This window comes from Pezoporus wallicus, unplaced genomic scaffold (assembly GCF_028554395.1).
Source record: "Pezoporus wallicus isolate ANWC-B61680 ecotype Strahan unplaced genomic scaffold, APGP_CSIRO_Pwel_v1 contig_8436, whole genome shotgun sequence".
NCBI lineage: Eukaryota > Metazoa > Chordata > Aves > Psittaciformes > Psittacidae > Pezoporus > Pezoporus wallicus.
The window spans coordinates 19,171-42,336 of NW_026635161.1; the positions used below are offsets into that span (position 1 = coordinate 19,171).

Genomic DNA, 23,166 nt, shown 5'->3' on the forward strand with positions numbered 1-23,166 from the left:
AAAAGGCATAGAAAACCCACTGTACAGAAGTGCCATTCCCTCACAAAGGCATATGTGGAGTATTGGTAAAGTAGACAACAACAGTGTGTGGTGATCCTTCAGGGTCAGCCCAGGTGAATGGGTGATGGAAGCTGAGTCCGACCGTTGTATTAGTGTGTAAATGCTGTAACTGGTGTCATATGGATTGAAACAAGCACAGATCTTGAGAAATACCTGGAACACATTGAAACTACTTATTTGACATTAGAGATTCTGGATTCTTTTCATTCCATGAAGGTCTCTAAGCAGCTTAGTCCTGAATTTAAACAACTGCAACCCCCAGTTTCTTGTGGACTGTGTTCTCCACGTCAGACTTCCAGTTAAAACACTTCAAGGATGATTTGGTTCCACAGGAATCACATCTTTCCCTTCCTTCATGCTTGTTTCAGTGGGATAAAATGAGCCTGAGGCTCTTCAGCCCACACATAGGTATCTTGATCTGTGTTTTTGAGGACAGTATCAGGCTATTTTATATTTTTATTAATCAGCAAAGATGACAGGAGCTTTAAGAAAATGTAGTTCTCTGCATACATATCTGCAGGGCAAAATAAAGGAACCTTGCGACCACAGATACGTTACCTACTTAGTTTCTGAATGCTGTCAAGTTAAATTTTACCTGATGCTGCAATTTTGGCACAATGAAACACATTGAAAGGTTTTTTCCTCCATTTTTGTTAACACTAGTGGAATTGTCTCTGCACTTTGGTGTTTTACTGCAGTAATCACTACTGGATGAGCATAGTTGGCTGCCGTATTGCTGCAGAAGTATTTGCTGCTTTGTGAGTCCCAGTGAGAGGTAATTTCTGTGGCTCACACCACTACTGGAAATTTGTTCCTGGAGTGTAGGAGCAGCTGCACGCGTGAGTGAATGTGAGTCCAGTCCCACTGAACAGACCAGTTTGCTCAGCGTGTGTGTTGGGAGATGGTTGGTCTGTAAGGTACTGATATGATGCAGGGCATTTCAGTTAAAGGCATGTTATCTGTCTCTCATTTCTGTGTATTTCTTGGAAACATATTTCTCCCCCCCCCCCCTTTCAGATCTCCAGTTCAACACCTCTCCTTCCTCCTCTTTTTAAATAGTCCTGATCTGCGTAGAGTAGTCTGGGTGTGCTGTCACAAATCTGATAATCCTTATTTCCCTTGAGAGGAAAAGGGAAAACTTCTGCTGCTGCGCTGCCCTTGGCTTTTGGGGGTGTGTGAGCAAAATGCACGGGAAGGAGCAGAGTGGGTCAGTTCTCCACTGTTTCTGTGGCACTTTGGTTTCTTCTTCAAGACTCGCCCCTATAGTCCTGTGTCCAGCTCTGGGGCAGCAGCACAAGAGGGATGTGGAGCTCCTGGAGCAAGGCCAGAGTTGGCCACGGAGATGCTGTGAGGGCTGGAGCAGCTCTGCTCTGAAGCCAGGCTGAGAGAGCTGGGCTGGGTCAGCCTGGAGAAGAGAAGGCTCCTGAAGGGGAGACCTTAGAGCAGCTCCAGTGCCTGAAGGGGCTGCAGGAAACCTGGAGAGGGGCTTTGGACAAGGGATGTAGGGACAGGCCAAGGGGAATGGCTTTAACCTGCCAGAGGGGAGACTGAGATGAGCTCTTAGGCAGAAGCTCTTCCCTGTGAGGGTGCTGAGGCGCTGGCACAGGGTGCCCAGAGAAGCTGTGGCTGCCCCATCCCTGGCAGTGTTCAAGGCCAGGTTGGACACAGGGGCTTGGAGCAAGCTGCTCCAGTGGAAGGGGTGCCTGCCTGTGGCAGGGGTTGGAGCTGGGTGAGCTCTAAGGTCCCTTCCAACACAAACCAGTGTGTTTCTATGATTCCCCAAACTCCAGCACTTGTTTGGATTCAGCTTGGGTGCGGTAACCAGGCAGGAATAGAATCCCTGTTGTTGAAGAAGCTACCTACAGGTATTCCTGGAAAACATATAGTTGATAGTAAGTATGTGGCGTTTGTAGTGCTGTCTGCTTATGGATTCTCCCTACAACCTCAGTTTTCTCAGATTTTGGAATTGTAATGTGATTTTACTGTTTCTGAGAATAAGTATTTCTCATCGTTTCAGCAGGGTGAATGATTAGTGTTTGTATTCTGGGTGCTGTGTAAGGCTGTAAAGGCAACCTCACCATGTTGTCCTGAACATGCCTATGGAATGCATTGGAAAACATTCCTAGGTTTCCCCTCCCTCCACATATGTTGTACTCGTACCTCCCTGAGTTCTGTATCTGAGCTAATGGAGCTCATCTGAAAGCTTAAGCTCATTGGTGTCTGTTTTCCCCAGTGTATGTTTTCACAGAAGCCCTCAGAGAGATGCCTCATTGAAATTCTGTCTCTTCCCTAAGTTATTTAGAGGGAAGCAGATGACTGCCTTGGAAAAGGCTGTCCTACTCCCGAGAGGTTTCTCTTTTTTTCCATTCAGAAATTGGTCTAAACCAGAATCTAAATCTCATACTGACATCCCATTACACTTCTTGGTTCTGGGGCACCACAGAACCTCAATTAATGCAAGCCTGTCATTAAATCAAAACACGACTTTTTGCATCAAAAAAGCACTAATAAGAAAACCATGCTTACTTGTGGGAGTATTGGCCTTCTCATGGCTTGAAATGAGACTTCAGCAGACAGCTTCTTTCCTGCTCCCAGTATAATGGGGATTGAAGTAGAACCCTTTCTGTGTCCACTTATCAAATGGGGAAATACCAAGATGTGTAAAATTGTTGAATCTTGAACACATTTTTCACAGAGACCCTTCTGAGTGACTCTACATCAGAGCTGCTCTGGTTTTGTTCTTTCATGGCTGACACCAGCCTCTGAAGCCAGCTACTGCCTTGCTACTGGAACCAGTCAGTGTTTCCCAGTCAGCATTCCCCTGCCAGAGCGCAGCTGCCTGCCCCAGCTGCTTTGATGGAAATAGTCTGTAGTTAATCTTCATGCAAGCATACTGGTTTCTTTCAGGTCACATTTGTGATTGTAAAGCAATTTCCATCTCCAAATATGGATTTCTGTGAAGTCACAAGATACCCTTTTATTAAAGAAGTTTGAATTACTTAATTCCCAGGTTTTTTTTTTTTTGGTTTTTTTTTTTTTTTCAATGGATGCTGAAAAAGTTGCTCTGTGTGCTCTCAATCTGCAGTTTACTGATGTGTGGGAGTGCAGCAAGAGGAACCGGTAACTCAGCAGTGGGGAACTGCTGAGGATGACGTGGTCAGTGTGAAAGAACAGAAAGAAGCTGGTGGGAGAGCTTAGAAGTTGAAAGACTTATTTTAATGGAAGTGTCTGTGTACCCAGGGTTTCCAAATGACTTCATGTTAAAGTAAAATAAAGTGTCACAGGTCTTGAAAGACTGACCCTGTTTTAAACCAGAATCTGGTCACCTTGAACAACTTAATTATTTAGTATTTATGCTACTGTTTCAACACAAAGGAAGACTGAACGTCTGGTGGTTTGCATTGCAAATGGCTTTCTGTGTAGCTGCAGTTAGCTTGGCACATATGGGAGCCTTGTCCAACACACCGAGCCTTGACCAGCAGTTGGTCTTGTAAGCTCACAGAAGGGAAAATGAGGATAGAAATGTTGGTTTGTGAAGTGATATTCTCAACAGACTTAAAGCTAAGAAAATTGGGTGCATAAATGTGTCTTGACATTACTAATTATAACTTAGGCTTTTGGAAGCAGAGGTAGTTTTAAATTAAAATGTTAGAATCTACATGGCAGGAACATTGTGTGAGTGATGGAATGCACACAACAGGGCAGCTTTTGCCAATGATCTCTGCATTGGGCATCTTTCAGTGAAGTATTTGCTGCAATTCATAAGTAATTTCATAAGTTTCATAAAAAAATGGTACACTGTTGTTTGTAGAAAGTCCTTAACTCATATGCGATCACTACTGCATTGCTACAGTACTTAATGTTTGTCTTATACGTGAGCTAAGTAGTGAATACAATTGCTATGTGTAGGCCAGGAAGCAGATAGGAATCTTCAGAACTGTGTGTCAGTATGTCACGGGACAGGATTTCTGTGGACTCTTTGATAATTCTGTGCACAGTTGGTCTCAGTCACTACTGTCAGCAGGCAGCACTAATGATTTTCCAGATAATGGAGTTGGAAGTTCAGCTTCCCCCTCCGCCCCCCCCAGTCTGTCTTTTGGTGCATTTGAAGTGGATAGGTCAAGTTAGAGTTGTGAGTCTTATAATGGAGAAGGAGGTAAAAAGAATAGGGGAATCATGCTGGAAAAGGTGCTGTGCAGGTATCGTTGTCATACTCTGCAGGGCTGCAGGTCCCCATCAGGGGATCTGTCAGTGCCCCCGGACACATTCACTTGCATTGGAAAAAGCCATGAGGTAGCTCCCATTGGGAAGCAGATGATCTTTAAGGTCCTTTCCAGCCCCAACCATTCTATGACTTTATGGTTCTGTGATCGTGGGCATAAAAAAATCTGGAATAAGACTGTTTTACAGGTGGCTCTGCCCAAGCTCTGGTCTTCCACCTTGCAAACCCTCAAAGAACGGTCTGAACTGCAAAGTTCAGGCTTGCCCTTGCTCATATGACTTGTACAGGCTCCGACTGAGCTGTGCTGTCCAAAGCTTGTACCCCTCTGACTGCTCAGCCCTGCACAACCATGGTGAAAAGTTCAGGGAAACCCCAGGTTTTTGGCTCGGAATTGCCAACCGTTTCATGTACCAGTTAATGGATGTAATTCCCCTTTGCCTTAGGTGCCGAGAGCTCCTGCTGGTTCCTGCCTGGTGCTGGAAATTTCACTTTGGGGATCTGTAGTTGGAAAAACATCTTGAAAGGTGCAGCAAGAGCTGTTGTTCTATTTGTGCAGACTTGTTATGAGGAAATTTGTTTCTGGATTAGGCAAGGATTTGGATTTAGTAGCCTTTGTGTACTCGAATATAGCATGCTTATTGCAAGTGAAACAGTGTGTTTTAATTTCTAATGAACTGTTTCCTGTGTTTTTCAGATTGCACAGCGTTTTTGGGACACATCTCTGTTGGATTTTAATATATGTCCTGCTAACAACAGCTTTCAACTATGGAATCGGTAAATATTTACCTGGCTTCTGTTCCAGTTTTCAGTTTTATTACCTAACAAGTGCTTGTGTCTGTGTTGGTGTGTTGGGTGTGGTGGTTTGAATTTCTCTTTATTTTCTGAAATCTGATGGTAAAAATCACAAACTTCTGTGGAGTAACTTGAAGGTACTAACCCAGAATATCTTGGGAAACGCCTTTTCACTTTATATCACTTCAAATGTACCAAGCTTTGCCCTGACTTCAGTGAAAACAAAACTTACTTTTCCTGCAGTTCCAGCACTGGTTTGTCCGGTGGACTGCGCAGCTTGTTGGTGCTGTTGACTGCTGAATATTAAGTACGTCCTACCTCTAGTATGTCACAGCCCTCTTTCTCTTTGCTTTTGAAATGTCTTAAAAAAAAAAAAAGTCTATTAAAAAGTGCCAGTTTCACAATGTTATGTCTCCTTGTGATTAGTGTAATTGAAACAGATGGCCCCTACGTTTCATTTTGGGCAGAGAAACTTCCCAATATGCTGAGACTACAGTTTGAGTCAGTGTTAGGATTCAACTTTTTGGTAACATTAGCAGATGTGAAAATAATAATAGGCTACCTTAGAGTGGAATTTATGGGGGAAAGAAGAGATTTCTGACTCAGTATCTTGAGAGAGGTCAGTGCTGTCCTCTGAGAAGAGCAGTGATGCCGGTGTAGCTGGTAGGAAGGCATTTGTCCTTGCTGGTTTTCTCTGCAGTCCTGGTGGTTTGGTGTGTACAGGCCGGATAAAAGCTGTTGTTTGCTGCTCTCCATGAGCTCAGCTTTGCAGTGTGTGTCATGGCAGTGGTATGGATGGGAAGCTGTGTGCTGCAGAGTTCAAGGTCATCCTCAGCATGCTGAGGAATTCTAGGGTGAAGGCTCTTGGTGGATGACCTACAGTGTGTTGCTTCTGCTGTGGGGCTCAGGGTCCTTGGCTGACCTCTTGGGTTATGCTGTAGTGGGTTTATTTGTGTTGAAGTTGTCATTATGATAAAGGCCATCATTGAAGGAGAGCTACTCTGTGTAGAAATAGAGGTCTGTTCTATCAGGTGGCTTTGCAAGCTGGTAGGTTTCTTTTGTCCTGGATTTTGAGGGGAAGAAAATAAAAATTATTGTATTTAGTTTGTCCATAATAATTCCAAGGTATTCACATGGAGACAAGATGTTATTTCAGTTTCCCTCAGTGAATATTAATAGCAGTAGAAGCCTTTCACAGTGAAACAAACCAGGCTAGGCATCAGTAACTCTCCCCTGCTGCAGCTAAGTAATTAAAGTGTATCAAGTGTGAGACCTTTTGCTGTAGTGTGCAGTAACTCTTTCCTTAATGGCTGCTCTGCAGTCCCCTGGAAAACCCAGCTGAATCCAAGCATAAGTTATAACCCAGGTTGGTCACTACCTATTACATTTCATAGTCTGGGATGAAGGTTTTTCACTCTTGAGTTTTGAAGTAAATTATGTTTTTTTGAATGCAGACTTACAGTTTTAAAAACAAGACAGTGTTAATTGCAGGACCTTTCACCTAAATGAAAACTTAATAAACACAACAGTGTATTTGCTAAATATTGGTACCTGCTGGGTAAAAACATGTGCTTCTGGACAGAGCATGATGGCAGACTGCATCTCCCAGGGCTTTTGTCTACATCATGTGCCTTTTGGCTGCTAAGATCTTTTAGGATTATTACTGAGAATTTAAATCATGCCTACATTGCTGCGGTAGCTGCCTTTAGAAGAGTTTCCACATGCTTTTGTCCATCTTTAGCCCTTTTCCCTCTGGACATTTTGTACTTTGCATAAAGCCACACCACACTGATGATGGGTCTGGCTGAAACAGTGGATGGAAAAACTTTGACAGATGAAGGATGAGGATGTATGATGTGACAAAACATTCACACTGTAGAAAGAAATAATTGCTATGAAGTCAGATGTTTCTCTGACTTCTGAAACAAAAAGTGATTTTGCTCTGTGGGTTTTGTGAGCCCTGGGAGATGATAAGTTGAGTAACCTTTTCCAGTAAAATAAGCTTTTATCTGCTTCTGTGCAGAGACAGACTACTGTATTGCTTAAAATGCATCTTGGTCTAGGAGTCTCAAGGAGCTGGTTAGGTTGGAAAAGACCTTTGGGCTCATCAAGTCCTCATCCCTCTGTGGAGCCTTCCTGCCTTCAACCACATCAACGCTCCCACCCAGCTCAGCTCCATTCTTGGCCTACTGCAGTATGGAGATGTTGGGGAGAGGTGAACAAGGGGAGAATATCAGAATCCTCCAGTGTTGGCTGAAAACAATACCCAAATCTGGCATGTTCTGAAGCTGTAGAGGTGAATTCCAAGGCTTTGTGTTGGTGTGGAGGCTCTGGAGGCTCTGGCATCCGTGGCCCCTGCAGTTTCCCACAGGTGCACGTGCAGGTTGTGCCCTCCTATGAGTAGCCCAAGGCTGGAACAGGGTTATTGTCTGGCCAAGCTTGAGTAAAAAGCTCTCATCCTAAAACCACAGACATTATGAAAGCAGGTCATTGTTGTCTGTGTTCATTCCTTATTCTGTGCCTGGCTAAAGCCCTGGGGTCCTTGGTATCCGTGTGCCAAACTAGCAGAGGGATGATGTGCCACCTTTGTCTTGTCTGAGGAGGAGGTGGTATATCATGAAAATGCTGGCTTCTGTCACTCATCTGTTTATGACCATGAAAATGAGGTTGCCTTTGCTGTAAACCTGTGAGTGAAAATGCACTGGGGCACAAGCCTGGTTGTTTTGTGTTTCTTCTTCCTCATCCAAGCAGCTTACTCATACCAGCATGTAACTTGCTGTAAAGGATGCTGCAGGGATTCCCCATTAAAAGAGGCTGGGGAGCCTGATCTACTGGATGAGGCTTACCTTTGTAGTAAGATCCTGCAGCGTTTGCTCTGTTTTGATGGTGCTGTTCTGCACTTCATAGGTTGGCTAAAGGAAATAAAGCTTTGGTGGTGGAAATGGACTCGGAGGGCATCTGCTGTGCCGTTCCCTTTGGCTGCAAACCTGATGCAGGGTGTTTCTGTCCCTGACAGGTGGTTTGTTCCCATCACGTACGCCATACTGTTGTTTGTGGTGGTCTGCTGATAACCTGATCACCAAGATATTCTGTGATAAATGCAGATATTTAGATACTTGCATGGATTGCCTGTGGCATGATCTGCTGACCCAGAAGTAGCTGCCCTGGTGCAGCCAGAAGACCAGAAATGCTGTGGTAGGTCGTGGGCAGGGAGCAGAGGGGCTGTTCCACTGTAGGAAGGGTTACAAAAGTCTGAGACTTCTCCATTTTGGTAGGTGGCTCCTTTATTGTGAATTATGGGAGTTGCTACGAACATTGCTACTCTCAATTCTCTAAAAGAGACTTGTGTTGTTTTGGGTTCCTGCCCCCCAGCTTTCTGTAGTAATAACGGCAGAGGTCCTATCTAAATGGATGGAAGAAAAGGGAGTTCAGTTGAGATGCCGTCTTCACGTAATGCACTGGCTGCATCGTGGCAGCTCTCACGCTGCAACGGTTAGGACAGGTATTTCCTCACTAAACTGCTCAGATGGTTTGCTGGAAACAAGCTGTGTTCATCATCGTGGCTCCTTTTCGTGTGCTGTCAGCAAGAAATGGCTGCATTGCACTGATCTTGTTCAGGGGTTTGGTGACTGCTTTGCAGCACTGGAGCTGACATCTGGTGTGATGTGTGCTTTCCCCACTTCTTCATTAGGGAAGCAGAGGGGTCAAGGCTTTCTCTGAGCAACAGAGAGATTGCAGCAGCTTTTGATGGTGGTTTTGGCACTTGCGTTTTACAGAGTTTGTAATGAATATTCAGGTGTAAGATTAAAAGAATGAATAAGGTAGTACAGCTAAACAGAATTGCTTTTCAGAGCCTCAGCCATGCCTTGTTCTGACCTCCTGAGAAGGATGCAATTGTAAAGCTGAAGCCCGTTGTGGAAAAGCAATTACAATACATGCTTCCAGGATTGAATTGTCATCTGAAAGTCAGATGCTGCAATAATGGTGTCGTTGTTTAGGTGGAACGTGACTTCACTTAACTGCTTGGTGTTTTTCTATTAATGTTCTTAAATGTGTTCATATATGGGTTTCAATTTTTACTGCTTTGGGGGAAATCGAGCTTAGTATTCCACAGGGGAGATATTTCTTTGCACAGAGGTGTTCATGTGAGCTTTCTGGCTTTTTTCCATGCATTTCAGCTCTCACCCCTTCTGAATTAGGGGTGTTGGAAGGTAACACAAGAAGAGCAGTGTATGTTTTTTCTTTACATGTCACTCACAGCCGACCAGAGGTTTCCCAGTGGTGCTGGGGTACGGAAGCATTGGCTTTTAGGGGGAGAAACGGATGTGTTAGAAAGCAGGGCCTGGAGAGGGGAAGCCATGTGCAAGTGGCGTTAATAGTCTCATGTAACATTAAAGTGGAGCTGTGTCCTTTGTGGGTTTGGCTGACTTCTGCTGTGGTCCTCACACCACACCTGAAAGGGTGAAGCCCCTTTTCTGGGGAAAGAATCAGGTTTTGGAAGTGCCATAAAGCATCTGGGTGGCTCTTAAGTGCAGGTTCATCCGGAGTGTTTCAGACCAGACAGTTTGGGTTTGTGCCGGTGCGTCACTCAGCCCGGGGAAGGCATCAGTGAGGGTGGATGGGAGATGGGTTGGTGCTGTACCTGCATGTGTGTGAGGTGGGTTTCCATGTCCCTTAGGAGGGATCAGCTTTTCCATTTACCTGTTTTGTGCTCTTCAATGGACAGCACCAGAGTTCCATAATCAAAGTTTAATTTTTTAAAGGCATATCTTCACTGTAAGCTAAGAGGTGGCTCTATTGTGAGCCTAGGTTTCTTTGTGGGTCAAACAGGGCTTGAGTTTTTGGACGTAAAACCCTGCTGAGACCTACAAAAAAAGAGCTTTAAAATCCTCCCCCGTCCCAATGAAAAGGCTGGGTTCTTAGATCTAATCTCAGCATAAGCATTTGATTTGAATGTTTGAATTGCTGCTTTTGCAGTTCTCTGTATTTTTGTAAGAATGTGTTAAATTGCCAATGTTATTCACATGCCACTTTTGGCAGGTGCCACCTACATGCCCTCAATTTGAACATACCTTTCAGGCGAAGTGTAGGTAGGGAGGCTCCTTTTCTGCTCATCAGATGTTAAGAGAGTGGAGCACTTCCATTAATTCACTTTCAGTAACCTTTCCAATGCTAATAAGCTAACCTGGCCCATGCGCACAATGCAGCACCTTTAATGAACAGATCTGAGCTAAGCAGAAAGTTGTTTGAAGAATCTCTTGCTTGCCTCCTTCTTTGGGTGTGATTCCAGTATGTGTGTTCACCATGACACAGAAGGGAGTTCTTGGTAAGAGCAATCCAGAAGCAAATAGAACACTTATCCTTCCTCTTTTTCTGTTTGGAACTAGACAAAGCTATGGCAGTAATTGCCTAAAAAGAAGGAAAATCGTTGGTTGTGTCGGCCCCCCCAACTGTAGTTCCTGAATAATCTTATTCTCCAAAGGGGCTACATTATGCCTTCAAAAATCCTCATTTTTAAACCAAGTATACTTTTGAGTTAGGATTTTGTAGATTGATGTCAGCTGACATACTCTACACTTAAAAATCACAGCTGCATCTAGAAACAGATTCATTTAAAGAAGGTTGGAATGTGGATGGTACATGGGATCACCATCTCCAGTGACAGATAGTCTGTTATTTTGCAGGGAAGAAGATTCCTGTGAGACACATGCCCTGGGTGACGCATGGAGACAAGGGAATCTGTAGGTTATTTGGTGCATGAGCAGCCAGTTACCACTTCCATCATTGTATAACAGCATTCCTAGGTGCGACCTTGGGATAATCACGCCCACCAGGAAGCTGTGGATTTCCCTAACGTTGGACACACTTAAGATTTGGCTGGATGAGGTGCTGGGACATCTAGTCTGGGTCATGCTTTGCCTAGGAGCACTGAACCAGATGATCCTTGAGGTATATTCCAGCCTGGGATTCGATGATTTTCTTCAAAAGTAGAAGTGTTTTCAGACAGGTTCTGAGTGTGATGAATGCCGTGCAGTGTTTGAAGTGATGGTTTTATTTATTTCTCAATGCAATGTGTAGCTCCAAAGGGTTCTTGAAAGGGACTGAAGTTATGGTCTCCACCCTGAAGTGGTGACACACTGGATGAGAGATGACAGGCTGTGGAGTGGAATGGCAGGATTACACTGAATATGGCTGGAATCGCTTGTTTTCAGAAGATAATTCATCATGCTATGATTAAGTGCAGATGATGCATTTGGCAGCAAGAGGTGCGCAATCTGTTGTTACCCTAAGGAGCCTGCAGACCAAAGGCCTGCTGATAAGACCAGACTCTGTTGTACTTCTTCAGTGAATAATTGAAATTTAGGATGTTCTTGTTTATTATCTATTGCTCTTTTAAATAATAGTGTAGATAATTGTGAACCTGCTGATTTTGACATTCAAATCCGTGAGGATTTAAGGACTTGAGGGTGGGAAGTAGTTTCTTTGTGTTTCGGTGTATGAATTTCTGTCACGTGAATTCTGAGGGAGATGGATCAGTGACTTAAGCATCTTCAGTGGAGCTAAGACAGTTGTAGTCCAACAGGTACAAGTCAGCTGCCTGACACCCCTCCTGTTGGGAATGGGTGTATGGTGCTTTATGGAAACCTTGCAAGAAAGGTGGTTTGGTTGAATCACTGGAGTGTCTGATGCTGTCACAAATTTGTGCAGCCTGTTGCTGTAGTATCATAGAATAGGTTTGTTAAAGCTCATCCAGTTCCACACCCTGCCACGGGCAGGGACCCCTTCCACTAGAGCAGCTTGCTCCAAGCCCCTGTGTCCAACCTGGCCTTGAACACTGCCAGGGATGGGGCAGCCACAGCTTCTCTGGACACCTTCACAGGGAAGAGCTTCTGCCTAATGTGTAATATATAATATGAATGTGTAAAAAGGAGGAAATTGTTATTATTGCAAGCAAGTGCAAAATTGATGGATATGTTTTCCTGATGTCCCTAGGAAGGGGGCTTCTGATAAAACCAGGAAAATCTTCTGAAAAGTAAGTCATAAATATTGAGTGTGAAGATGGAGACCAGGCGCTATCATTATTTCTGTTCCCTTGGTAAAGTTCTTGGCAGAGCTTTAATTTTAGGAGAACATGACAACAAGGGCTGAGATTTGCAGGCTCAGTCTAATTCATTACTAGCTTAATGAGATGCTTGAGAACTCGGGTATTCTGACAGCTTTTACAACGCCACATGTTGTCCCTGGTCTATAGTGCTTTGCTGGCCTTGTCCAGAAATTCAGAGATAACTTTGTTGATTTGTATTTAACAAGTTCATGTTTTAATTAGTGTTTTGATCTTGGGTTGACACTGGATGGGCTGATTGTTTCCAGTTGCTGGAAATGGATGGGAGCTGAGGAAAGAGATTTCTTGGGAGTTGTGTGGGAACTTGCATCTTGCTGTGAGCATCCAAGTGAATTGAGGGCACTCATTCTGTCTGCGCTCACCATGGCAGAGCATCCCAGGGACCTGAATTCCCAGATCCTCTCTCTGTGATGGGCAATTAGGGAAGCTGGGCTTTCTGTCCTCAGCACTGGCTTTGGTTTGGTAGGCAAATCCTGAAAGCTCAGGTTTTACTGGGAGCTGTTCCATGTGTGTTGCCTGCCTTCACCACTCCCCACGCTCATCTGGGCATGGGCAGAGGGCTGCAGGGATCTGTGTCTGGGTGTTTTAGGAAGTCACAGCCCTTTGGTGTTCCACAGAACAGCAAGCGAAGCACGTTCTGGAGCACCATGGGACTGGTGAAAACTCACTGCTTCCCCAGTGGTCTTGGCTGTAGTGTGTTCAACTCTTGAATTTGGAGCAGACTTAGAAGCTCACCTTTGGGGGTGGTAGCTTGTTGAGTTGTCAATACTATTGCCTGTAACCATCTGTTCCTACCACTAAGTAGCTGCAAAAATCAGTAATTCTTTATTTTTTTGAGGAGCTTGGGTGTAGATCTTCTCCCTTGTTATTTTTATGGGCTCCCTCATTATGAAAGACGAGCATCTCCACTGTGCTGGGAAGGCAGAACGACATTCTTTAATCTTTGATCTAAATTTATTTGAAGTTTAAATTCAAGTAGTTACCAATATTGGGGGTTACTTTGGAGCACAATAGCTATTTCTGGTGATGTGGGTGCGCGGATCTCCCTTATCACACAGGATTGTGCTTGTGTAACTTCACCTTCTGGGTTAATTACTCCTAAGAGGACAGGAGGTGGTAGGCATGTGTATGGTTTATTTTAGGAAATCGCCACTGTCAGTGGATGCTGTGTTTGCTTTTGCAAGTAAAACTTGTTATGGGTTCTTCTTTTTGACTTACTTATTTTTGTCCATGTGAATTACTAATCCAAGTGGTCCAGCTTTGGCAGTTGTGATGTTCAGTTGCTGGTGGGGGTAAGTTGGGGTCACAGAGGGAGAAGTGGTTGTCATCTGAGAGTCACAGGAGTGTTGAAAACCATCAATCGAAGGACATACAGAGAGACTACTGTGTATTGTACCCTGAGTTATCCGGGGCTGGGATTTCTTTCCTACATTTAAACCACTGAATCCAAACGGATTGACATCAAGCACTGATGTTAGTGGTTTAGGATGTGAGATCCCAGTTCCTGGGGTCATCTTCAGTGCTGTTGTGTGGGGGTAGTGATGGCGCTTGCTTAATGCAGAAGGACTTTTCAGCCTGAGGCCAGGTGTTCTTCAGAGTTTTTATTCTTTACCACATCACTGGATGCAGCTTTGCAAATGTTTATTTTGGTGGTTATCTAAACTACAGAGTGAATGCCTGGGGGTTCTGTCCAGGTGATGTCCAGATCTCCCTGCTTTGTACCATTGTCATGCTTGCCACTGGTGTCAAAAACTGGGTTTGGTCTTGATCCAAAAGAGCAACTGTTGGATTTCGATGGGGTTTCTGTGATGTGTGTCTGGACTCCTCCTGTGAGTCAATGATGTAAAAATACCTCGCTATCTTGCAGTAATAATCGGGCAGCAGTGACTGACCAGCTCCTGCCTTTTGCTTTGGCAGCACCCAGGCACTGTGTGTGGCTGGGAAAGGCTGGGAGCAGTGCTGTGGTGAGAGCAGGTCCCATGTCTTGCTGGCACAGCAGGAAACAGCACTGGTGTGATGGAGAAACAGGGAAGCTCTTGGATAACTTAATCCTGGCTGTAATTATTGGTTTGGAGCATTTGCAGGATAAGAGTGGTCTCTGAAAGAGCATAGATTTATATTAGACATTGGGAAGAAGCTCTTCCCTGTGAGGGTGCTGAGGCACTGCCATAGGGTGCCCAGAGAAGCTGTGGCTGCCCCATCCCTGGCAGTGTTCAAGGCCAGGTTGGATACAGGGGCTTGGAGCAAGCTGCTCCAGTGGAAGGGGTCCTTGTCCATGGCAGGGGTTGGAGCTTGATGAGTTTTAAGGTCCCTTCCAACCCAAACCAGTCTGGGATTCTGAGGATTGACAAGGAAGCCCAGAACACGCATCTCTTGTTCTTGATGGCTGTGGTTGCCATGAAGAAGGACCTGGCACACAACTATTGATTCCCTCTGTACCCTTCCAAAATCTTAATGCTTCCAGGTATTAGAGGTTTTCTGGGGTAGGTGTTAGTCTAAAGGTTGCCATGCGTCTTGCAGTGATGCTGGACTCATGGATCAGAGCCCAGGTGTTGTTAAATGTACACGATCCCTGACTTTCCTTGGCTTCAGATGGTAACATTTAACCTTCATTTGGAATTTCCTGGAATGGGTTTGTTTCCAAGTTGGTGAAAGGCAGGATGGCAGCATGAGGGCTGGATGCATCTGCATGTGCTTGGGCACCTCGGGCTTCTCCCCAAGGCTGGTGGAACTGAGCTTGATGGGAAACTAACACAGGGAGAGACACTTCGAGAGCTGCAAAAAGGAGAGGAGCTGGTTGGCGTGGTGCTGTGGGAGTGAATGGCAGGAGGAGATCCTTGATTTTGATAATTTTTGTTCCTTTATACGTTGTTTTATCCGTTAACGGTAGAGGGATTCAAAGGTCAACATTGAATAGTTCTGGTTATTCTCTGCTGGACCTGGACTTACTGTGGGTTTCATGTAAGAAATATATTTCCTTTTTATGTTACACAGTCAGAAGAAAATTATGTTGTTGTCTTCAGTAGTTTTTACCTCATTCTTGTAGTCTTGCCAGTATCCTGTGTTTGTTTTTTTTCAGGAAGCCTTTCAATGTTTTCTTAATTGGAATTAACCGTTGTACTAGAAATGCACATTTTTGTTGAAGATAATGTAGGAAATAAATATTCTCAGAAATTTATTTTAAGTTAGTGGAAAAACAGAGCTTTGCTTTGGAACTACAACTTTGGAGAAGTTTAATGAATGCTTTCTTTGCTCTTGGGTAATAATAAAGGAATAAACCCACTCTACTGCTCCTGCATGATCTTGAGCAACTAACCTCAGAGACTGATAGTCTATTTTTATTGTATTGTAAATGATGCTAATTAATGTAATGACACAGATTTAATGCCATGCAGAAGTTACGTGGAGTCAAAATCAAACGAGAACAGGTAGTAAATAATTTGACAAAAACATGAAAACAAATTAGGGGAAGAAAAAAGTATTCTTTTCCTGTCAACAGTTAGGGCTGCATCTGGATGCAGCAGCTGGCCACTTCTGAATTCTTTTTTTTCCTCCAGTTTTAATGATGCTTTTGCAACCATCTGAAAGGAGATCTCTGTCTGGATGCAACGGTGTCAGGGGATGCAGCAGTTCCTCTGGGTTCTGTGTCCAGGGAGGTGTCACACAGCTGAATTCTCCTTACTTTCTCCCTGCAGTTTATTGGTTATTTAGTGCTTTAATAAAAGGACTACCTGAGTATATGAATTACATTAAATGTTTGGTTGAAGATGCAGAAAGCCTCCTCGTTTCCTTGACCTCAATCTTGTAGATGGTAGGAGAGCATTTAAAATACCCACAGCTCTGGGTGTATGTATGCGGCTGCATGTGTACATGCATGTGTATTTTTAAACGTCCCCTATGTCAAGGTCATCCACAATTAAAGCTGAAGGGCAGGTTGGATTTCCTGTGGCAACGCGCCTGTTACTGGGGCTAATTCCCATGGTCTGAAAGGAGTGTGGGATGGGGACCAAAGGAGAAGCTTTCATCCGAGTCCCACGTGGAGCTTTGTACCTGCCTGGATGAGAAGCCTGCGGATTGACAGTCTCTCTTCCCACAGGAGTTCTCAGAGCTGCTTCACCTATTTTCTTCCATGCTTGCGAAATGGCACCAAGCTTTGAGACACTCCTGTGTAAGCTTAGGCGATGATGAGCAAGGGGATTAATTAGATCTTCAAGACAGATAACTAGAGCAATGAGTTGGGCATAATAGTAGCCTGGAATTCCAGTGACGTGTTCTCAGAGTGCTGTGCAGCGTGCATGCCTTGGCTGGAGCATCGTTATTTCTCAGCGTTGCATACTCAAACGCCTTGGGGCGTTGTAGCAAAATTTAGTAAGCAAATTAGATGAACAAAAAAAGCTCAACTTTGATGGCTTTGCACACACCAAAACTGTCAGTGAAACGATGCTAGTTTGATCACCAGTCGATGGTGGCTTCCTGCTACTTCGGGTTGACAACCTGCAGTTTGGATACCTCCAAGATGCTGTTGTAGGCTTGGATTTATGTGTTTGTAATGCTAAATGAAGATGAAAAAGGGTGGGGGGGGATTCAAATTAGATTGTAAGTATGGTAGCAGTCCAGCCAATCCCTATACAAATTGTATACTCAACAACGGCTGCAGGCAAGTCTAGCTTCTTCCAGGATACTGGACTGCCACTAGCACTCCTGCCCCCAGAGCAGGTGCTGGCTCTGAGGTTAGGCATTGCTTTAAGGTTAGGTGTTAACTTTAAAGTGCTGCTTTTGTTAGTGAAACTTCAGTAAAAAAAAAGCCTTCCCCATGCAGAGCTTTCCTTTCCTCACAGAAGTAGTTTCTATATTCATATTTAATTTACAGTAGCTCAGAGGAATGAAGTACTGGGCTTTGGTTTTTTTTTTTGAGTCATTATTACATTTCTTTGGAACAACTCTCGGATACAAACAAGGAGGACAGAGTGTACTGGGCAAAGCAGCAAGGCATTTTTTGTTCAAACCATAAGTGTTCATGGCTTTAACATTTGAAGGTAAAACTGGCAGAGAAAGATACCTTAGGGTAATTCTAGTTCCTTGCACTTTTCCAGTTCCTTTCTGCTGTGATTCTTTGTAGCTTTACCTCTTGATACAGATTTAGGTGTGTTTTTCATTACTGACAACCTTGCGTTTCTGATGGTAACAGTGAAGAGCTGTGCTCTGTAGCTTATTAGAACGTTTGGTTGTAATTCAAGATGCGATCCTGGAGAGGCTTCAATTAAAAGGTGCTGGAAGAAGGCTGTGTTTTGCAGTTTTGCAAAGCTGGAATTTTTTTCCTTATTAAAACCTTGGGGATCCCTAGGAAAGGAGGTTGATCCTGCCTTTTTTTCTGCTGGGTGACTAGGAATTTAAACTTCCCCTTCTGCTTTGACCTAGTTATGAAACCCTTGCCTGTGAAAGTATTATTTTTTTTTTATGGATTCTAAGCCATTTTAGTGTTAGAATTGCGAAGTAGCATATTCTTTTCTGTAGGTCTACCTTGAGTTTAGACGCTGAAGGATGGTGATAAATCTGATAAACTTAGTAGAGTATCTATTCCAGTGTGCTATAAGCCTTGAAATATAACCCATGGAATTAATCAATGACTTTGACTTCTTTTTTTCCCCTGCTTAGCCACACTTTCCCAAGCTATAATTAAGAAGAAGCTATAGTTTTCCTTTTTGTTCAACTCTGCTGTTGTTGAACTATATGTGGTTTGGACTTCAGCCCTCCAGAATGTTGGCAGAAGTTCTTGTCTGGAAAGAAATGGTAATTCTTTTGGGGTTGAAAACTGGGGACGGAAAGATTGCTGTAGCAGATGATTTAAAGCAGAGTAAGTCAATAAGCATGCAAATATACGTGTATATATATATATATATACGTGTGTACACTGAAGTTTGTGTGATTTGTATAGAATGTTCCTCATTTTTGTTGTGTCAGGTTTGCTTATTTTGAATTTATTGTAGCCAAACCTGTTTATAAAACTTTTTAGGTGAAGTTTAATGTTCTAGTTAATACTGCAGTAATTGAAATCACTGAAATTAAAGTATTAGGTTTTAATTCAGCTAAGATGGTGCAAAAGTGACATTAAGCTATCCTTTTAATATGAACTGCATTTCGTTTGCCTTCTGAGTGCATAGCAGAAGATGACACCCATCCCTCTCAGGCTGGTCTGTTAGCACCAGCCAGGAAGATCCGTGAAGGTGCAAATAGGGCTGTGCAGGAGCAGAAGATGTTCTGTGGCACTGCTGTAGGTGGCTGGGCTGGGACTTCTGCTTTTGTTTCAAAACCAAGTAAGCTTAGGGGAATATATGTGTGTATGCGTACAGACTGAAAGGGGAGGTATCCACTTCTCTCAGCTGGGAGAGTTGTCATCTTCTCTTTTTCCTGGGCACATTAAGAATACTTCTCCAACAGCAGAACTGTACTTGTGAGATAATTGCCTTGGTGATTCTGGAGGTCAGAATAAACTCATAAACCTTTCGGGCTTGGCTTCTTCCCCTCGTTTGCTGTCAGAGACAAGGACAGCAGTTTTCCTGGCTACTCATCTCCGAAGAATGAAGTTCTTATGGAAATCTCTATTCAAATGCAGGATCCAGCTTAGAGTTACTCTTAGTCTAACAATGTTAACTCCTGTGTGGTTTATTCTTTCATTCAGCTTTGTTTCATCATGCGGGTGATGCTGAGGTTGAAGCGGTGTCTGCGTCGCGGTGTACCATGGTGCCTGGGGCCAAGCCAGAGTTCCTGGCTGCTCTCTACTCCCAGGAAGGATGAGTCCGGGGCTTTCCCATGGTCCATGTTTGAAGCTCTGCTTGGGTTTTCAGGAGAAGGATCTTAGCTGGGATTACTTTTTTTAATGGTGCATTGTGACTTGCTTTGAAGAAAGCAGATGTGAAACCGCTGTGAAGCGTGAGATGAGTGAACTTGTGCGTCACGCTGGAAATCCAAAAGTGGGAAGACTTGGCACGTGGTTTCACTATGGGACATAATGATCGTAGGTCCAGTTAGAGCTGTCCTAACAGTTTCTCTGTCAAGTTGGAGATGCAGATGTTGCCATGGATTTACACTCAGCAGCTCCCTTTGTACCTTTGATTTCAGGCAGCGGATGAAGCAGTATTGAAGTACTTGAACAAAGAATGTATCTGGAAGTGGCCAGTGGTCATTCTGGCAGATACTTAAGACCAAAGCTGCTATTGTTTTTCTCTTAGTTAAGCAGTCAAGCTCATGCTGTGGCTTTTTTCTTTTCAATTGCAGTATAATGTTAGCTTTTATATATTCCCCAGGCCCATACCCGGGTGTGTGGTGGGCCAGCACACAGATGCATTGTTTGGGGTCCTGCATTCCAGGGAGATCAAATGCTCTATGCACCACATCAGCTGCACATCTGCAACTGCTAAATCCTCCGCAGTGCTTCCGGATCCAGGTGTCATGCAATTACTAGGTTAAAGGCATTGAGAGCTGCTGCTTCTAGGTCCTTTCTGTTGAATTCTGCCTGCTTTGATTCACTACAGCTGGTGAAACAGTTAGACTTGGTTCAGGCATGTGTGGAGGAGAGCTCATTTCATGCTTGGAATTGTAATTATGTTCTTTTCTTTCAAGCTGCCAGCAGTAAAAGATGTCTTCCAGTGTGTATTATCTAAATAAGATGTAGTGTTTAAATGTTTTCTTGTTTCATTTTAAGAATGTGGCAAAATAAATTGTGCTTACTCTTCTAGTTTTCATTCTGGAGCAATTAATTCCCTATTGTGCTCTCCTGTGATTCAGGAACGCTCGTTGTCCCTGGGAAGCTGCTCTGTCACGCTGCTTTTCACTAGCTGTGTGAAGGAGAGAGTGTTGTGTAAGTGCAAGGGCACTGCCCCGGCTTGCCCAGCTGGCGCTGGAGTCCCTGCTTGGGCACTCGGACTGCAGTTGCTATCCGGTGTCAATAACCTATTCCATCATCTTTTCTTGTAATAGTAGCTGCTTAGTTTTAGTGAATTTAAATCTTTTTAATATCATGGATTCACAAAATAGTTTGGGTTGGAAGGGACCTTCAAAGATTATCTGATCCAACCCCCTTGCAGTGAGCAGCGACATCTTAAACTATACCTGAGCAAGAGACAAAGCACAGTGGAAATGTTATTCCTCTCTTTAAAATGGCCTTTTCTGCACCCAAGTTTTCCAGGATAACGGGTCCCTTCCAGTGTGCCAGTTACGTAGAGGGCACCACAGAGATCCTCCAAGCTTACTTCTGGAGGCTGCAGTGTGTGATTTGGGGATGTGTATGTTGCACTCTTGGAACTATCATCTGGATGTGGGAAGAAAAGAGCCCAACAAAAGTGCAGTTGGTTTTAAGTCATGCTCCTGGGTGTATCTGCAGCTTGGATCTGAGTATCCTTGTAGTTAGCACTTGCTACCTCCCTTTTCTTTCTTCTCAGCTCTGTTTTTCGTGTGGTACCAGCTGTGCAGGTCAGATCCTTCCCTTTCTTTGGAGGATAAATACCATTCCTTGAGAGCTGGTCTTTGAGCAGCCTGATCTTTGGGAGGACGGTCCATGAGACAGCTCCACTTCTCTTCCCCTGATGGCTGGGAGTCCTGGTGACATGCAGTGGAAGCTGGCATTTAACATGCAGTATAGATCTCCAGCAGGGAATTTGAAGGTTGCTGCAGGGCACTGTCTTGGCTCATGGATGTGCTGTCTTGCCTTAGGTAGGGAATGTGCTTCTCTGCACGTTGTCCCGACAAACAGTTCTTCCCTGAACACACCTTATCTTTTGGAGGGCTTCCTGCATGTGCTGTGACCAAGGTGAGGTTTGTGGAGCTGACTCTGTGCTCTGGTCCTGGGGTTCTGACTTCCTTGCAAAGAGAGACATGGGGTTTTATATGCAATCGTGCAGCCTCTCCCTAATTTTCGGGTGCCTGGAGTCAGCACTCTGATCCACTTTCCCTTGTCTCTGGAGTCTGTCTGCTCATCTTGTGGTCTCGAGATGAGAGCTTCTGATAGCCATTTCAGTGTCTCTGTGATTGACTGGAAGTCGCAGTGGATAAATCTTTCATGATTGGAAACCACTTAAGCCACGAGGTGGTTGCTGATCGCTGGTTATTAGTGGAGAGGTTCTACCAAACAATCAGAGAAAATTGAGTGGCGGAACATATAATTTATGACTTCATCCCAGCACTGTGGGGGCAAGTCAGTGAGAATCGAGACACTGGAAGAATTATGTTTGACAGATATTTTAAAGAATGACTCCAGTCAGTGTCATTTATTGCTGGAATGCGTGGACAGATCCCAAGTCAAAGCCCTCTTAGGGGCAGTGCCAAAACCAGATTTGAAAGAGTGTGCAAGAAATGAAGACGCAGTATGTGGCCAAGGGCTCGAATTTTCTGACAATGGGCAAAAAAGAATGTTTTAAGTTTTGGTTGTTTTTTTTTTCTTTGTTTTTTTTTTTTCCCAGGCCTTTTCCTTTGATATTAATGTGTATGGTTCCTACTTAGTGTTTGTTGGAACCCTTGCCTGAAGGGGATTTGTTGGAGCTTGTAAAACGAGCAGTACCTCTGGTGCACTAATGGCATTATCAGTGTACAGAGAAAACCAGTTAGAGGTTTCTGGAATATTCTGGAAATTTATCCTTGTATTTAAGGGGTGCTTGTAAGAAACACCAGTAAAATGATCTCTAGGATATCTTAATTTTTGCTTAGCAATAATATATGGCACAGGAGGATTTTGTTGCCCTTTGCTCGGGTCTATATTAGGAATACTTGGGTGGAAGTCTCACTGCTGTTGGGTGCTGTTGCATCTTCCTGCGTGTGCATGTGACAGGAAACTACAGTGAACTCTGAAGGAGGAGGAATTCTAGACAAACATTCTTTCTTTACATATTTTGCAGTGGTAAGACCTCTGAAAGTGTTCATCTCTGTTGTCACAATTTGGCACTCTCTAGTTCCCAGCAGGGTTTCTCACCTAATCCCCATCTGGAAGATTCTGCCTTATCTTACATTAATTTCTGATACTCCCCATGGCCTGACAGCGTTGGAGGGTTTGTGTTTGGCTTAAAGCGAGTCACAGGCCTTGGGTTAAACCATCAGGGAAGTGATGATGAAGTTCCTGTAAGTGTTCCCGGAGCACTCATGTGTGCTGTTCACCTCTTCCAGCTGTCCCCAGAAGCTTCATGCAGTGAGCTGTGTCAGTGTTATTCCCTCATGCCCCTGCAGAAATCATTTGAGATACCTGGTTTCAGATGCAGGATTTTCTTCCTGCGAGTAGCGTGCTTTGAGGGGAAAGCAGCAGATGTTCTCCTTTAGCCTGTAAGTGACAGCCACGGCATCAAACATCTGCCTTTACGCTGGAATTGTCCCCAGATGCCACCATGCTTGAAAGCCTGTCGGAAACTTGGAGCCAGATCAGCCTGTGTTTGGTGCAGGCTGGAATAGGGGGCAGCTGCCATCAGCATGGCTCTTCAGTTGAGGTGGCCAGGGACCCACCAGCATGACTCCATCCTCTGCTGGGCACCCAAATGGCATTGGGTGAAGACACCTCTGCTTCCTATGGGAAGTGGCTGGTTCGTGGCATTGTAGCCGACTGGTGTGGATACCTCGGTGTTAGACCTAGACCAGAAGTGTTGTGACTGCTGCCTCTGGACATGTGCTGGGGTTTGGTAGGTTTGTCCCCATTTACATGAAAAATCACTGTCATGATGTGTTGGTGAGGATTGTCTCAAAGTAGTGCTCCTCTTCCCTCTGTGTAAATGCATGAAAATGTTAGGGGAAAAGAAAGAATGACAGACTTTAACCTTTTAAATCGTAGTGTTTCCCCTGCTGTTTACCCTTTTGACCAACACAAGTCCATTCTCTGACTACAAGGATGTGAAGCTGTAGGCCGAGACTAGAGCTCTCTGTACTGCAGACTGCAAATGCATCCCAGTGTGGACTCAGTCAGTCTGAATGAGTCTGCTGGTTTTATTCTCAGGTT

The 23,166-nt window shown here is 44.2% G+C and overlaps 1 protein-coding gene across 2 annotated transcripts in view; it reads left to right on the forward strand.

The window, feature by feature from the left end:
- The window catches only part of ANKRD11 (ankyrin repeat domain containing 11), a 145,920-nt gene that overhangs the window by 13,057 nt on the left and 109,697 nt on the right, over positions 1-23,166 (forward strand). The window contains exons 1-2 of one of the 2 annotated variants that reach the window (XM_057409735.1): positions 4,721-4,806; positions 4,977-5,056. The gene's annotated coding sequence lies outside the window, so the exon portion shown is untranslated. Of the gene's footprint in view, positions 1-4,720; positions 4,807-4,976; positions 5,057-23,166 lie in introns of those variants that run through there. The other variant, XM_057409727.1, reaches the window with a different exon arrangement.